At 41.1% G+C, this 18,481-nt stretch overlaps 1 protein-coding gene across 2 annotated transcripts in view; it reads left to right on the forward strand.

Moving 5' to 3' along the window:
• The window catches only part of FNIP1 (folliculin interacting protein 1), a 65,051-nt gene that overhangs the window by 1,619 nt on the left and 44,951 nt on the right, over positions 1-18,481 (forward strand). The window lies entirely within an intron of this gene.

An 18,481-nucleotide genomic window follows, 5' to 3' on the forward strand; every position in this document is an offset into this window, starting at 1 on the left:
TACCTGGAGCTCACACAACTTTTGAAGACACTGATCTGTAACTGCTTTCACACCTCTCTGATATTCACTGTGGAGTGAATACTTTTCTTTAATGATCTTTTCTAAGAAACAGAATGTTTTAATGATGTCAATGTCATCTTATTTCCCAAATCAGCTTAATTCTGGACCAGAGCCCTTGGTGGGGAAGGGAAGGGGTACTAGGACTGCTCTGTATGGTTGTCATGCCTTTTGCCGTGCCCTAGTGATGGGTTTGTCTAGAGATTGATGGTTCAGGCAACAGCTGCAGTGCAGACCTGGGGCAGAAATGTGGGAATCACACCCGTGTTGAAAGGAGGAGAGTGAGTACTTGGCAAGGTCTGTGCTTTCCTCGTCACCTGTATCATTCTGTGTCAAACTGGATCTGAAACTGATAGTGCTGTTTCACTTGGTGATAAGAATTGTCAACTGGTAACTGGTGAATTTGCAGTTGGGTTTTTTTTGGTGGACCCACAGGTATAATTTGCAGGGAAAGGCTGGTGAGGCTCTGGGGAGGGTGGGAGATCCAGCTCTGACTTAGGAGAGCCAAGTAGTATTTTTGAAGATTAATACAGATGCTCTCTAGGCACATTACCTGATGGCTGCCTTCATTTTCCAAATGAGGCTAAGTTTATAGCTAAGATCACAACTTGATAGGATTATCAATGCCTGGTGAAACTTTCAGATAATACACAAAATAAGGACTGATATTTATGACATCTGAGACTTTGGAGACTGGAAATAAGCACTTTATAGTTTAGACTGTTGCTGGTTCCAGTGAAGCTGAATGCAACAACCTCATCAATTCCACTGGGACAAGGTGATGTTTTATGGATTGATACATTATATCTGTTTACAGTCTAAATAACAGAGAATTTCCTAAATATTCCGAGCACTGCTATTTCTGTCTGTTTTCACTTTGAAAACGCAGGTCTCTTATTGAGAAGACTGTAGAGCAACCATAAAAATGCATAAATTCTCTTACTATGTTTTGTGAATAATATGTGCTTGGAGAGAAGAGTCCAATTACTCTGGCAATGACGTTACTATAGCAGAACATTTAAGGATGATTTTGCCACTCATTGTTTTTTACTATCAATATATTTTACGTTTCCATCAGGCTTATTGTGAAAATTCACCAGTTCTATTTATCCTTACACTGTTTCAAAAATAAAACCATAATTTTCAGGGGAAACATTTTGTTTAGTTGTTGATTTGTTTGTGGAGGGCTTTAAATTCTATTTATTTATTTTTAAATTTCCTGCCAAGAATCTCTCTCTGTGCTGTGGGTATGTGAAATTTTGTGAGCCTAAGTATAGTCAAATTCTGTAAAACCCTTTGGGACTAGGTGCTGGAGAAGTTAAGAGGTTTAGTAATGGGAAGAGTAAGTTAGCAATTATAAAATATTTGCTGAGGTGCCAGTTTGCCATTTATAATATAATTTTATATATATATATATATATATGCAGTTTATTTTACAGAAGAAACTTTAGGAAATCACAGTAGATCCACTGCTTGTTAGTTTTTTAGCTCTTCCATTTAATTCAGGGTGATTGGCAGACTTGGCTCTTAGGCTGAAATCTCTTGCTACAGCTTGACATTCACATGGTGAGCAAGAATATTCAAATTTTAGTGGTAATATCTTTTTACAAGAAACACAGAGACACCTGCAAGTATTCTAGGAGGGAAAAATTAAGCCCTTGTATTCCAAGATGTAGAGTACCTGCTGTCTACTGCAAATAATACTCATGTGAGTGGATTTTCCCTGAGGGTAATTCTTACTATAAATAGGATCTCTTGGCCATATTGTAGCATCTGGCACAGACTGCTGCTGGTGACAGGAGAGCTCAGCCCATGCTCAGGCTGTTACAGTTATTAGGAAAATAAAATTTCAGGTAAACAGTTTTCTAGAATTTTAGAATCAAAGCATTCCTGGTGTAAAAATACATAAAGGTGGTCACATGAGCTGTAAGCTGTATGTATCTAAAATGGAGATACACTTTAAAATAGTAAATAAATGAACCCTGTTCCAGTAAGATGGAAATAATCTTACAAAAACTTCCTTAAATTAAGCAGAAGCAGCCATGCATTTCTGCTGTATATTATATGGGCACATAAAACATTCCACTGCACATTTACATTACTGACTGCTACAGATAGTGATTTTCAGCTGCTGTGTCTTTCCTGGCTTTCCAGGGATCCACTTCAGCCCTCTGGAGAAAAGGAATCTGGTAAGTCACTGAAAACTCAACCAGCTTTTTGTTCTTCAAGATGGGCTCAGTAGATTGAGCCCAAAGCTCAGTAAATTACCAACAGGGCTGAGGCTTTATATCCTTGTCAGGATGTGTGGGCAGTGTTTCCAATGGTAAATACAGCTGCAAGGACTGCAGCAGGGTTTCTGCAGGAGAGAGTGTTGGGATCCTGATGGGACCTGGGGCACTGTTAGCATGTGGCAGAGGGAGAGGGATTGTCTTGTAACACTGAACTGTGGGATGTGTTGGGGCTCCATGTAGGAGGGAAACTCAGTGGGGATTTTTTCCATCTCATGTATAAAGTTCAAATACTTGTTCCCTTCTGTCTCTAGACATCCTGCCTGCCTAGCTGGAGGATAGGAGGATTATTAATCAGGAATTCTTTTTACACTACAGCTCAATAAAAATTTCAGTGTCTCTTTTTTTATTTTAATCTAGGGAACTCTAAAAGAACCATCTCACCCCGAGGGGCATTCCACTGATGTTTGCAAACTCTGTTTTGCTCTTGTTAAAGCACCTGTTGTAGAGGTACAGCTGTGTGGTGATTGTTCAAGCTTGACAGAACCCCTTCCAGTTTCAGGTCTTACCAATGGTGTGGAGTATCTTTGGGCACATTCTTCCTTTAGGGCTTTGCTTTGGTTATCCAGGTATTTTTGAGAACAAGTGCTGTTTTTCAAGCTGGGAGATACAGGAATAAATAATTTTAAGCATTCTTTATGATAGAGAAAGCCATTTTTATTTGTCCTGGACATGTGCTTTCTTGGGGTCTTCTAGTAATATGTGCTGCTCCTTTATTGAGAGAATAGTTTGCCAGGTTCCTGAGATAGGACTGGCCTCAGGCTGACTGTAAAGTAGTATTTCCTGAAATCTGTCTAGGCAAGCATTCCCCATCAGCCCAGACTCTTTCTGTTCTCTGTGGCAGTGACTTTGAATGGTATCTTGAGATTTGTTTCCTTTCACATAATTTTTGGCAGTGGCATTCATCAAGGGAATTACAATAAACCTAGAGTTGTAAATGGGTAGCTTGATACAAAGATGCTTCATGAGCCAGTTCTTCTGCAGAGCTATTGTTCTTGTACAGTAAAAATGGTATGTGCTTTCTTACAAAAGCATAATTGCTTCTTGAACCAGAGGCTAATTTCTTGAAAAAAAGTGCAAGGAGACTCAGAGACATTTCTTAATGTGTAGCCAGAGATTATTGCAGCTTTTTAAAGTGGAGGCTGGAGTACAGTGAAGGAGGAACATGAAAGTTGTCTTTACATTGGTATTTCCAGTCAAGTCAAAAGTTTTACCCCGAGAACTTTTTTCTCAGGAGCAGGTAGCTTTGTGTACAGCTTGGCTGAGCCCAGGAAAGCAGATCTCTTGCCAAATTGTGTCAGTTCTTGGGAGCAACACAGCCAGCAAATTCCTGATCCTAGTAGTTCTGCACAAGGCTTTTTAAAGTTGCTCCTCAGCAGTGCATCAGGCCAGCCTGACCAAAACCTGTTGTTAATGAAACAGCATGTTTTGATGTTTGTTCATTTCTGGCATTCTGCAATGTTTTTTGTCAATATTTGTAAAACTCCTGGAATTTCACCACCTCAGAGTCTTTGTTCCAAAAGAGCATTAGCTGGACCTCATTTTGTAATAGGTCCAGCTTTTATCTTTTCCAGTTATCTGATGAATTTAAAAAGCTTTCATGCCGTAATTTTTAAGACTACTCAAATTCTTAAACATCTCAAATGTTACCATGCTTTTATTGAGCTAATTTCTGCCCTTTAATGTCCTTTTAAGTTTTGGGTTTTTATAAAAATCCATCTCTTCTTTAATCTCTCAAAGAGTATGGTTTTGGCTTTTTGGTTGCATTCATTAGCTTGAGTGCACCAAGTTTTAATAAATACTTCACTTTGATTTATGCACAGTTTTCTGTATGCTGTGATGACTTTGGCTTGTGTTTTGAAATATATTGCTGTTTTCTAAAGTACTTCTTTTTGCTAAAATCTGTTTTGCATTTCCTGTCATGTAAGTCTTTATGTACCTTGCAGTGCTTAAAGTCAATTTTCATCTTGGAAGCAGACATGCAAACAACAAGATTCCACTGAGCACCTCTGGAGCTTGGAGATAGTTTTGTTATTTTCTCCTAAAAGGGCCACTCTCCAAGCCTTCCTTGCCACCATTCTCTAGGTCTCCCAGTCTTCTCCAGGTAGGAATGTGATGCTCCTAAACCACCCAACATGTCCTTGAAAATGAGGTGCTAGCTCTGAATAAAGCAGTGCTGCAACCTGGGTCTGTACAGTGACTGAAGGATCTGATAATCAGAGGATTGGCAGTCCATCCAGTGATTATTTACTTATATCATCACCAGATCTGAAGGAATTAACTTGGATTGATATTCCCAGCATGCTAGGTGCATGTGAGTGCAGAGAAAAATGAAATAATTTGAAAAGTGTTGGGTTGCTTGCCCCAAGTCTGCCTGGCTTTGTGCCTTGGAAAGTTTTTCCCTGCCCTGATGGGACCTCTGCCTAGCCCTTGCTTCACCTTGGCTTCTTCCCATCACCAGTGGAACGGGGAACACGAATGGTGGAGTCAAAAAGCTGTCTGCTTGTTTTGTCTCTTGTTTGTTAGAAGTAGGTAAAGCACATTACAGAATAAGCTAACAGGTGAAGGGTCACCCTTATTGCCTTTCCTCCTGGCATATCCTGTGGTGGCTGGGAGCTCATGGCGTCTTGAGCATTTGTCATCACGAGGCTGCCCTGCCTGTCCTGGCCATCACGAGGTCGGCGCTGTCAGCGCGCGCTCGGCTTCCTCCCAGCCTGCGGCGTCGCTTCCTCCCTGTGGGATGGCCTGGGCTGTCTGGGGATAGCTGCAGTCTCCTGCCTCGCTGAGCAGCCTTGGAACAGTCACTTTCTTGGTTCCCCTTCTTGCATTTCAACTCCTTCCTCTAAATTAGAAATCTTTTTCAGGAGAGGTTGGGGTGGGTGAATCATGTACATATACATATACTCGAGTAGAAATGCTTCACACTTGGGTTACACTGGCAAATGTTGTATGAAGATATTTCTACAAACCCTTGGGTTCTGTTTGTTCCCTCTCCTACTCCAGTTGAGGTCATGAGGCGTGAGGATGTACCAAGAGCATGGGGTGTATGTACCTGCTTGTGCACTGTGATGTCTTCTCTTTTTCTGAAACAATTCTATTTGTTTTCAGGTGACTGTGGGTGTGTTTATGTGTCTCATGTTCCAAACCTTGCTGACTTGGAATGATCAGCTCATCTGGTTGACTTGTCCTTGTATTTTCAAAGGGCTTATCCCTTGCTCTGTGTATGCTCTGTTATGCTTTGAGTTAGCGTATGCTCATGGTGACAGCTTGGATGAATCCAAGCTTCTGTTCTGGAATAAACTGGACCAGTGTGACTTGGAGCCTGCAACTTGTTTTGTAATTTTGGCTGAATGCTCTAGGTGACCACTTCAGCAGTATGTTTTACAAGTGGAAACTAATGCATGCAGTGGTTTCATGCTCAGTGGTTGTGTTCCCTCCCAGTGCTACATCTGGAGCTGGATGTCTGCAGGATCACATGTTTGTGAGTAACGTTAGGAAAAATGCAAAGCTCAGTTGCAGCAGCGAATCCACGGTGTGGTTGTGCTGGCCTTCCAGAATCAGCCAAGAGCAGAATTTGTCTCTGAGGACTTGAGACATTCTGTGTTTGTGGTGTTAGATAGAGAACCTTAATCTGTATAATATATGTGCTGGAGGAAAAAAGTTATGCCCATTAAAAACAGGAAATAATTTTATTAATCAGTAATCGGTTAGCTAATGCACTGGCTCTCCACCTAACAGTGAGTAGTAGCAGAATTCATATATGGAAAATATTGAAATATATTTGCACAAAATTCATGTGATTCTTTTGTGCCTAAGGAATGTGACCATAAGCACTATGTTCAATCATTATTTTCTAACAATACCTGCCCAATACACACAATACAATTATGTTCTGCTTCATAGACATGTGAGTGGTTATTATGTAGTCTTTGTATTGAAAAGGATTTATTTATTTTTACAACAATGCATGGTTAACAATGTTGCTTAGTGCTCAACCGAAGCTTTTACTTGTTGATTCTGCACATTTGCCTAAACAATCTTTTTCTTCTCTGAAACTGATAGCTTCTGGAGATACTATTATTCAGAACACAATGCATTGCAGAGAAACTTGTTCAAACACGTGAATTGCAGCATGAACTACATGTAGAGTATTAACAGTGCATGTATGTGAGATGAATCTGCAAGTAAAATGTGCTTGTAATAAAATTTTTTGTCTTTTCTAATTTCATAGCTCTTACCAAGCAATTAAGCCTTTGGACTGAAACAGTTTAGCTGTATGTAAAAACTTTTTCTATTTAACAGTCTTGTCTGATGCTTTTGTGTTGATAATCAGGGTATCTTCCAGCTCTTGTATATTATCTGTCTTTGGAGCTCTGTCCTTGAAAGAACCCATTTTGTACAGGTGGAGGATTCTGCATTGGTGCCAGTGTCAGTAGCAACAATCCTGGCTGTAAGTACCCCTGCCCACACTGACAGCCCAACAGTGCCCCTGTGGTTGGCTGTACCCAAGTGTGGATCTGCAACAGCCCCTGCTGACAGCAGTGAGCTTCAGGCATGGGAGTGATCCATCACACACCACTGATCCTGCTCTGTTTCTCCAGGATCATTCCACAACATCCACTAGTTATTTTTGTCTAAAATGTGTAAAATACATCACAGAAACAGTCACATTTCCTTCACTCTGGGAACTGATCATGCCCTGCACATTCATGGTGTTTCATGCCCCTCCAGATCTGTGTGTGCCTCACTCTCAGCGCCTTCAAATGTTTTTTTCCCTTTCTGCAGCTAAAATGTCAGCAAAACATAAAATTTGTAATAGTACCTTCTACTCTTTCAGTTTGTGTGATATAGAGCTGGGAAGAAACAGGAGCCAAATTACAGTTCTCTTCCATCTGTTTTAGTTGATAAATGGAGAAACTTCGAATGCAGTTCAGCCCTGACTTTAGATCCTGGCCGTGTGCCTGTTTAAGCCAGAGCAGTATCTTCACCACAGTTCCTGTGTCATTTCCCACTCAAAGAGAGAGAAGGTAAATTGTCTGAGCATTGCCCAAAGGAACTGTTACTTTGCTATATGCCTTCTTATTTTGTTTTATTTTAGCCTCAGGAGCTGTGGAAATGGTGGCTCACACATTGCAGTGCTTGGCCTTGCACTCACCTCAGTAATTTCTAAACCTTTTGATTGATTTCTGTCGTGTCTGGTGGAGAATGTGAGAACAGAAGTTTGAGTGAGCTGAGTTTCTCTAACTTCAGTGAAAATGCTGTGGGTGCTGTTGGGTCTCCTGCCCGTGAGCTCTGAGCTGGCTGCACTTTGTCCCTTCCAGTTTCCAGTGGCTGTGTCCCTGGGGACAGCCAGAGGATGGGCATGTTCGAGGCAGACAGTGGTCATGTGGTTCCATAGTTTGCCCTGCATAGAGTGCAGGGAACAGCTGTAGTGTGACCTCAAGAAAGGCCAGCCCTAGACTGCTGTGAATACCAGAATATCAAAACCTCCGTTAGCTAAATTATTTTGTTTTCTGACGAGTATTAAAGCACACACTGCCTGCTGCATACCCAGGTTTCTCTTGTCTCATGCATGTCCAAGGTTAAAATCAGGCCTCCCAAGCCTGTGTGCTCAGCACTTAGTTTGTCATGTTTGTGGGTAATTATGGAAGACTCCAGTTGGGCAGAAGGAAGCACATCACGTGTGAGCAGTTCATGGGAAATGAATGAGATTCTTGTCGAGTATTTTTGCACTCTCCCCGCGCTGCCCCCATGAATCCTTACCTAGAAAATATTCTTGCTGTTTGGAGAGTTAGCTGAATGGTTTGTTTACTCCTTTTCATGAAACTTGATACCAGAAATTTGTAGTGAAAAACTGTGTTAGTTCAGGTGTTAATGAAGAATGGGTTCAGATGATAAGCTGTGTGGTTGGCTGTGCAGGGAACAGACTGTGAAACTTGTGGGGAGCGTGTGCTCCTTCTCAGAAGCTTGTTCTAGTTGAATGACATTATCTGAACATCTGAGAAGCTGCTAGGGAAGAAGTCTGCCAGAATTTTCTTGTTCCTACAGGAAAAATAACAGTATCACCCATTAAGACAGAGTTAAAGAAATGCCTCAAATGTCAGGACAGTGAATTGGCTTACAGTACTAACTGTGTTTCTATTTAAAGGCAGCCCAAACTGACATAGAACTTAAATAGTCAGACAGAAAAAAGTGGTTGGTTTTTTCAGTACCTAAACGTATTTCAGCTGCTCTGAGTTACTGGAAATTATACTACTTGCTCAGTAGAAAAGGAAATTGTTCTACTGACAGCATAGAGTACTAAGGAGCTCTGAAAAGGAGCATGATGGTTTCTTAACTGGGTATATTTACTAGTCATACAAGAGATGCTAATCATGAACTGCTGACCTCTTTTTTTTTTTCCAAAACAGACATAATAAAATAAGTGTCGAAGTAAAAAAAAAAAAATCAAAGCAACTTTAACTTCTTTTGAGACTATAACAGGACTTTATCTTTGTATAAATAAATATTTATCAAACTTTTTTCAGATAAGCAAAAATATCACTTTGTAATAAGACTAATTTATTTTACTTTATTTAAATTTAGTAGGGTTTTTTTCCATAGTATCTTTTCTGCAGTTATCAGCAAATGAATAATTTTGGTTAGCCTGAATATGTAGCTACTTTAAAATTTGTCATCAGTTTTCAATTGAAGCATGCTCAGAAGCTGCTAGATAGTTTACGTTTGTGTGATGTGTAAGGCTTTTTCTCACATTAGGGTCAGAAGATAAGACACCAGGTATTGTGGGTGTTTGTTTTTTTGTTTGGGATTTTGTTGGGTTTTTCCTCACCTGGGTTTAGTATATGCTCATTTAAATACTGGTCTTTTCTATTAGTAGCTAGCAGGGCAAATCAGCTGAATTCCACTCAGGAGGTGACATTAGTCTGTGCCCACACTGGAGAAAAAACCCATGCAAGATAATGTAAGATTCAGTAATGGCAATTGTTCTCATCTGTATGGATAGAGAAGATGGAGGAGAAGAAAATATAGAGGAAACGGGGAATTTGACAAGAAATTGTTTTTTATAGAAAAATTAAAATGAAGAGAAACTTAAACTTTAAAGCAAATACCAAATGGCCCAGTTCTGTGAAGTCCTGAGCATCCTCACTAGGGTTTGAAGGCTTTCAGTGTGAAAGCCTTGAGCTTTGCTGAAGGATATTCATGCTGGGAGAAGAGAGATCACAAGAGCAGGAAAAACCTCACTATTAGATCTGCGTCATGTACGTATATATTTGTCTGTGTCAGACAAAACACACACATCTGTATATTTGAAAATACACCCAGGTGTCTTCATTTGCTGTCACGGCTCTGAGTGTGCAAGCACCTGTCTCAACTCACAGTAATCAGGATACCACAAAGCAGAAACCTGCCTGCCTTGCTCAGCTGCTGTCTGTGAGAGGAGGACTCTGGTGTTTCCCCCAGCAGTGAGACAGGTAAATTCATGACCTGTGTGCACTGTGTAGACAAGCCTAAATTGCTGTAATGTAATAATGGGCAGACTCCTTTGCTTCCTAGATCAGAACCATGATGCTAAGATTTTTGTGATTTTGGGGGCTGATAGATGCTGTATAAATATAAGCATTTTGGAGTTGCCCTGTGTGCAGAAGGTTACAAAGGTACATGTGCAAGTGCAGTTGGAAGCAGTTGTATGATGCTACTGCTGTGACTACATACATAGAATTTACAGGATATAGTGGTTTTGTCAGCATGGTGGTATTTTGCCAAAGGTTGGACTTGATGATCTTGGAGGACTTTTCCAACCTTAATGATACTGTGATTCATTTTGCTTGGGATTTTTTGTTCCCTCTAGTGTTTAGTGCTCTGCTTTGGGAACTTGGATTTACTCACATGCACAATGCACTCATACACAGAAGAAGAAGAGAATTAAAGCCCATCTTGCTTTCCCTTCTATTTTTCTGCTCTCTTCTTAGTGTCTTCTGAGGCCTGCAGTGCTGCCTCTCCTCTCTGAAGGGTTCCCCTGGGTGCTGTGCTGTCCTTTCCTCCTCTGCCACAAGCAGTGGCGTGCATCCTGTTTGGGGTTAGTGTTGTGCCACATCAAGTGATGTGCATGAGCAGGAAAAGGGGAAAGGAAAACAAAAAACAAAGGGAGCAATTACTTTGCCAACAGCTCCTTTAGAAAGACCACAATAAAACAACCCAGTCCAAAATGTCCTGGTGGCAGTGACATCTACTGCTGTCTAGCATGAGAACCTTTCTTTCCTCTTGATGGAGTGGAATAAATAGCTTTGTGTGTTGCTGTGGCTGGTTCACAGCAGGTTACCTGCAGCACTAGGCTTCTTCAGGTTCCACATTTTAAGGATGCTCATGTGGGCAGACTGAAATCTGCTGGCAAGCTGTGGTGGCTGGGAGTGTCTGGAATTATGTTTGCATCAATTTGGTTACTACTAGCAAAGAGGGGCTTATTGAACATACACTAAATATACATATATATCTTGATTAAGTACAGCCTCTCCCTGTAGAACAACGTAGGTTTTATCAAGTGATTCTGTTGATTCTGTCAGGCAGAGCTGGTTTGGACTGTGTGTTCCAGCTCAGCTCTGTGATAAGGAAGGTGTGTGTTTGGAGTGAGTTTCAGTGCTGATGCCCAGGGAGAGCATGTTGAGCTGAACCTGCAGTTTTCTTTATCACAAACAGGTTTTAGCAGTAAGGAAAGCTCTGAGGCATGTAAGGGCTATGTTCAGCTGACGCTCGAAGCTGCCATGTATCTGTCATGTGGGGTTCTCAGTAATACTTGACCGGTTCAGTGTTTCTGCTGTGGAAAATCCCTCTAGATGGATAGTTGTATTGAAGAGTTTGGGCAATGGCCAGTCCTGCCCTGTATTTTCCATTCCTACCATTCTTGGAAACCCAAAACCGTGAGCATGTAGTGAGACTTAGAACACTGAAGGGGATGGCAGAAAGCCTGAGGGTGCAGAGCTCCTTGCAGCAGTGAGCAAAGCACAATGGAGCAAACGCAGTAGAGCACTTTGTTAAGCTTGGTTTAAAGGTTGAGCAGGCCTTAGCTGATAGCTAAATGCATTTTTACATGTTCTTCTGCTTTGGGGAACCAAAGCACTTAGGACCTCACAGTTAAGGTGCATTTGCTTGAAGGTGCCAGGCTGCTCCAGTATTCTGAAAGTCTGTTGTTTTTTTCTTTTCCAATATGAATGAAGTTGTGGCTTGTTCAAGCATCTGATTTTTATTTGTCCTCATGTCCTTATGAGTTACATAAAAGTGAAGTCAACCAATGTCTTTAGTGTCTGCTCTATATAAATCTACCTGAAATAGTTTCAGGTCACCTTTACATGCTTAATTTGGAAAACAGTTGAGCAGCATGACTCTTGCCTTGGAGAATTAAGCAGTCTAGGCTCCTCACAGTAGTCTTGGGGCCCTGGCAATATCTGCACAAATCAAGATCTCATCCCTTCTGCAAGTTAAGTAGGGACCTGTTTGACTTGTAGAGCCAGTAAGGGACGGATGTTCAGTGCATGGGTTGGAGCCGAGTTAGAAAAGTCTTCCCTCCTGAAAAGCAGCTGTAGGATAGATCCAATTCACCTAAATATTCAGAAGTGTTATTTGGCACATCTATGAAATCACTCCTAATTGTTTCTGGTTCAGAGCCTGGCAATAGTTTCAAAATGCAGTGTACTTGACATTTAGGGGTTTTGAGGGTTAACTTAAGAGATGGGTTAAAGTCTGCTGGGTTTATGGCAGCAGGTAACCACCCTGTGTGCAGAAAGATTGCAGAATTGGGCCACATCAGACATTTGAAGGTGTTGGAGGATGCTTAGATGGCGAGTGACCAACACTCATGTCAGGCAGTTGTTGGTTCCTGGGGAGTATCTATCATTAGGACTTGTGGGATGTTGATATTAACGAGCATCACATACAGATAGGGCAGCCTGGGATTTCATTCCATAGATATGAATTTCTTATACTTGCTTGTATAATCATCCTCTGTCTTTAGTTTGCAGTTGTTCCTGTGTAACTGAGATGGGGTTTTGGTGGAAGCTCATCAGCTTTCAGGGGCAAAGAGGCTGAGTCAACGCTTGTGCTCTAAGTCTGGAAGTAGTTTGACTGCTCCCAATGAACCCACTGATGTGCTTAGCACTAGGCATGTGTTTTAAATAAGTTGTAAAATCTACACAAATGAGGAGGGTGAGACTGCAAGCACACAGTGTTTAAAATCAAAGGTTTAGGGGGCTGTGTTCGTCAGGAAAAAAGCTTTTGGCATTTAATGCATTTTAGGGGCATACTGAGCTTAAATGTCACCTGCATTGGAAAAATGATCCTCATCTATTAATTTTGTGTGACTGTCTTGATAAATGACCTGGTAACATAGCAAGCTAAAGTTCACTGTAGTCGTCTGCATCCCCAGGCTTTGGGCTGAGAGCAGCATCTTGGGATTATCCCTATGTCAAACCTTGTTAGAACTGAGTACTTATAAATAATTGTCTGGCAGCTTTTCCTGTTACAAACATATACACAGTTTGTGAAATTGGTTTACCATGTCCTGAAAATTTCTTTGATATTTTTAAAGCCTGTTGCTATGGAAACCAGACCCCATAACAGAAAAGCTTTTTGGTGCTAAGGAGGCCAAGAAATTCACTTAACAACAGGAATAAAGCCACAGAAAAATAGCTTGTATTCTTTTTCCAAAAGCAAACAAACAAATCCCAGAAGAAACCCTGAAATCCTAAAGCAGGATTTCAGGACCTAGATTACCAGATGGAAAGGGACACTCTGCTCTCAGGGCTTCAGAGCCTGGCCAGGGAGCTCACCCTGTGGACACTTGCACTGGTCCTGGCTCTTACAGGCAAGAATAATCAGGGAATCCACAAGCATCTTTCTCTGAAATAACTCATATGTATTTTATGTCTTTTTTTACTTTTTTTTTTCAATATGGAAAGGTTGAAATGATGTGATGGATTGGTTTATGGGCAAGAAAACACAAGTTTTGCTTCTCAGAACTGGATGTCCCCTTTGTGCTTTGCTAATACAGAAACTGGCAGAACAGGCATTACTTTGACGTTGGGGCTTGCAGCCCTGTTTCCTTGTGTCTCATGACTGAGTGAATCAACACCTAATTAAAGTCACATGAGGGACAGAGTAAAATGCTGTTCAGGCACTGATCCCTGTGAATCTTTGGAGAATAACTACTTACCTCTGTCTTCCTCCTTTTCCAAGCAACCCTGAACAGCTGTGGCTCTGTCTTTTTTCTTTCTTTTTTTTTTTTTTCCTCAGAGAAAATAGCACGTAGACCTCCTCTAAAGCAATGCTGCCTATGCAGATAAATGAGATCTGGGAAAAGGAAGACCAGGGAATTCTCAACCTAATCTTGAGGAATTGGAATGATTTGAGTTTGTGCTAGGGATGATTTAGCTGAAAGCCTGAAAGTATAGTCCTTGTGCATTTGACACTCCTGAAAATTTAACTGAGAGTGTGAACATTGGGCAAGGAAGTTGGCAGTGATCTGTGGGCTTTCTTGGTATTTTTAATATTTGCTGTAATTCTACCACTTGTGGCTTGTTATGAAGGTCCATAACAATTGCTTTCCATCTCTGAGTGACAACTACTTGTGTGGAGATTTATTAGGCTCTCAATTATCACTCGGTCCCCGGCACAGCCACCTTAATCAATTACAGGACCGTGGCTTACAGCCAAGGAATGCTCCAAGCCCCATGCTGCCTTGCCTGTGCTGGATGACTTTCACCACCAAGGCCATATTTTTTCCCCTTATAAAACTCACAAAACAAGTATTGCAGGATGTTTTAATCAGCAGAAGCAGATGTCTCCCTGCACCCTGACACAGCAGAGGCTCGTGGGTCGCTGCAGGGCTGTTCAGCAGGTGCAGTGGCTGCAGCCAGAGGTTTGGTGGCTGTCATGTGCTGGCACTGAAGGTACCAGTGGTCTGGGCACTCCAGGGAGTGGCATCTCCAGGCTGGAGGTATCCTGGCTGTCTGCAGCCAGGCCAGGGGGTTTCAAGGTGGAAAAAGCAGGCTCTGGGCAGATATCCTGGCACCACCCACCCTGGTACAGCTCACAGGGTAAAAAGCATGACATTAAAAATTGCAGCTGTTTACATTCTAGTCTTTTAGTCTTTAAAAATGTATATATTTTTAGATGTATCTGTCTGATTAAAAAGAAAGCTAATTTAGATGTGTTTGCTTGTTGCAAGAATCAGCTGGCATCAGGCATAGCTAGAGCACACTGGCAGTTCAGTTATGCACCTTGCAGCTTTTCTTTTAATGTCTCCTGAAGTAGTATATTAAAAATCTCAGTTTTCAGCAGTGCAAAAAGAATAAAACTGCCATAGTCCTTATAGTTTCTGAGAAGTACTTGAAAATAAAAGCCTTAAAGACCCTCTAAGCTGAAGATAAATACAGGGAATTCAATATTTGTCTATTAAAAATTTGAAAATGTTAGGTGTATTCAGTCAAAGTAGCCTTATTCCATCAGGAATCTTTCAAGGGTTTATTATTTTTATTAGTATTGGTGTTGATAACAACAGTGGAGCCTTAGTGATTCCTCTAAGATGTCTTCATTTTCATGACAGGAGAGGTCTTGCATCAACCTTGACTCTCATTTGTCTTTTCTCCTCATTGTCTCATCTATTAATATTCACAGTTTCCAAAATAAAAAGCAGCAGCTCACCATTAAGTTCCTTTAGCAAACTTTGCAGTTGATAAATCCGAGCTTGTGAGCTTGATTTTGTGTTGTCAAGTTAGTTTTGTGTGGATTTAAGGATTGTTGAACCTCTCGTGACATCTCCAGAACTGCACAGCATAAAGAGGGAACACAGACTGCCCCCCATAACCCTCCTCTGCTGCATTACATAATTCTGGGTGATTTAGGAGAGTCTTTATTTCCAACAGCTCTGCTATTTCCAACTATGTTCATCAAAAGCAATTTGTGTTGGACCTTTTTTCTCCCCAACTTTTCATTAAGCACACACAACAGTGAGCTATTTACACTTCATTTTTACTAGCTACAGCAGAAGAGTCTGCTCTGCACACCCTAGTGTGCACAATAAAATAACTGTTTGGCAGGGGGAAAATGCCCTGTTGTCTTGCAGTACCAGTTGGTATTATGGAGGTTTGTTTGGTGTCTTGCAACTGGAAATGTGATACAAAATGAACACCAATGTTTCAGTAGCCTAACCATGTATCAGATTTTTACTTTGATAGTTATTTTTATTTTCAGCATTTTTATCATGACGTGAAAAATTACAGCAGTGGATAGTCAATCTGCTGAGGTCTCCATGTTCTTAAAAGAGAGATAATTGTTTCATGTCCTACCCTCCAAGAATGCTCATAGGCAGATTTGTAGTTGCTGATGCTCCTTTACAATGCTGGTAGAGACAGTTTATTCCAGTTATGAGACCTTGTGCTGGTAGTGAGAATCCTGTGTATGGAGAGTTTATAAACTTGGGGTTTTTTTTCATCTCATCTCAAAAGCACTTTTTTTCAGCATTTAACAATCTGTTTTCCTTTAAAGAATAGAGGGCCCAAGTTTTGAAACTCCTGAGGGCTGTTTGCAGTGATGTTTCTCGTTGTTTGGGCTCTTGCTGACCTTTGGCCGGGCTTATGTTTATGTATGCAGGTTTGAGTATGCTCCAAGTATATATGGATGGCTCATGCTTTAACATCTCCACTCTTCCTTTCCAGCAGTGAGAATTTTTTTTTTGGAGGGATACAAAAATGCACAAAAAGCACACTTGTTTAGAAGTCTAGCTCAGTGGTAATCCTAGTGAGGCAAGTATTTTGTATAGAAATAGTATCCAAGTATTTCTAGTCAGATTTCAAATAAAATCCTAATTGGTTTTCTCTCTTTTCGTCTACTGTGGCTTCCAGCTCCTACCTTCGTGCATTACTAAGCAATAAATATTTCTTGGCTCACTCACTGGCTCTTTGTTGTGTGTGTTTACAACATGTGTGAGGGAAGCCATCCTTCAGAAGAAAGACTGAAAAAACTTGTTAAGGCAGCGAAGACCAAAAATTAATTATTTCATTACTCTTTAGGCTGTGGTTGGAGCAAACTCTCTGTTGTCTGCTTGGTTTAAAATCAGATGATTTATACCCAAAAGGTGCATATGAGCCTTTGCATTAGTTTTAAGTGTTTTCAGAAATGCCTTTGGCTAGAGTGAAGAAAGTGGTTATTTTTGGTGCTGTTTGGTTTTGTCTGAGTGTTTCAGAACATGCCTCAGCCCCAGTTGGGTATGGGGGTCTGCAGAGGATCCATTGGGCTCTGGGCTGCTGGATGTGGTTGAACTCCATCACCCACATCTTTCCCATCTGCAGCTGGGTGGGTGTGCATGGATCCTGAAGCATCTCCCTGGCAGGTGATGGGCTATCACAGGAGATTTTGATAACTTCATTTTTTTGAACTTGAGTGTTTTTCTGAAGCTGGGTAATATTACCAGCTTTGTTTTTCAGGCTCAGATTTTAGACACACAAGAAAAGGAAAGCCTTTACCCTTTCAAAGAGAGGCCTGGATATACACCTAGAGAAGAGGATGGTGCATATCTCATGTTAAAGATGCTCCAGTGTTTTCTTGGATATGGGAGTGGTGACAGTGTGTATAAACAAACATTGAATATCTGAATTCCTTCCTCAAGCAATAAATATTCACTGATCTGGCTAAAGCACTGTTTACTCTCTGTACAATTTGAGTCTGTCTCTATTTGCAGAGAAATTCCTTCCAGTATTTTTCCTGGTCAGTTGTTGGATGGAGGCTGGGTCAGCTTTCAAAGCACTTCTTTTGATACGCATCAGGTTACCCTGAGGTAAAATGGAAACCTTAGATGTTACTCCTGTAAATAAATGTTTACATAATACGAGGCACTTCTCAGCATTGCATGTCTAAGAAAAAAGGTCACTTTTGACATCAGTAACCTTTAGAGAGTGGTGCCTTTGCCACACAGGTAAAGGAAGTTACTATGCACTGCACATTCCTTCACTAGGTCAAGAAGGTAGCTAGGAGTGGTCAGATGTTACTGTTTTTGTCTCCTAAAGCTTGGCATTTTAAGCTTTAATGGCAAGATTTGGGCTTAAGGCATGGGTCCTGTAACCAGCACATGCCCAGTTTTGCTCATGTGACTAGTGAATTGCCTGGCACTAGTCATATATGAAAAGCCAAGTCTGTAATGTATGTGTTTGTGGCATCAGGGCCTCAATTCTTCATTCCTAAATGGGAAACTTCCTGTAAAGCATGGTAAGAAAAGATAATGGTTTTATCTCTCTTTAGTTTTGCTGCTTTTTTGTCAAAACACTTGTCCAGCATCAAACATAAAAATACTACCATCCTATAAAACAGCAACAAAACCATTGCAGTGGCGAGAGATTAGGAATTTCTCCCTGAATTTAACCCATGAGATGTGTAGCAGAACAGGGAGTTTTGTGTTCTGCTTTGGAATCCATTCCAGAGGACTAGCAACATCTGTCCTCTTGGGATTGTATGGTCTTGGAACCATGAACAGGTGCACCAGTTCACCCACTCTGTGATGCAGGGGAACCATCAATGGAATTGGGTTGTGGGATGCAGCGGAACAGGAGGTCCTGATGATAAATCTATTTTTGCTGCTTATGTATTTAAATTATTGGCAAAACTTGTAGGTTTTCAGACACGGGGCGGGGGGAATAAAGTAGGAAGTATGATGCTGTTGCCTTCTGCCTTCATGTATTACTTGAGTTTTATCCAAAGATCATAAAGAATTAATAGTATGAGTGATTAGCCCCCTATCACAAGACTAGATGGCTTTTAATGTATGTGCATTGCATTTTTGAACGCCCAATTCCTTCTTCACTTCCCCGTCTATCTGTCTCGTTCCTCCCCCACAGTTTAGAGTTAAAGTTTGTTAAATAGCTCTTTGCTGTTTAATGTTTGTTAGAACGCGCGTTGCTGTTGTGATGTCTGGGTACCCTTCCTCGCATGACCCGGAGCACAATCAGGAAATCTTGTTTACAGCCACCCGGCTTGCTCGGGTTTTCTTTCAGCCCATTATTTTCCGTATTTAATGTTTTTCCCGTCTATGGCCATCCAATTGTCTTGCACATGCCCGTTTCTCCCCGTGTAATATTAATGAGCCCTCGCTGAGC

The sequence above is a fragment of the Camarhynchus parvulus genome, chromosome 13 (assembly GCF_901933205.1).
Source record: "Camarhynchus parvulus chromosome 13, STF_HiC, whole genome shotgun sequence".
NCBI classification, from domain to species: Eukaryota; Metazoa; Chordata; class Aves; order Passeriformes; family Thraupidae; genus Camarhynchus; species Camarhynchus parvulus.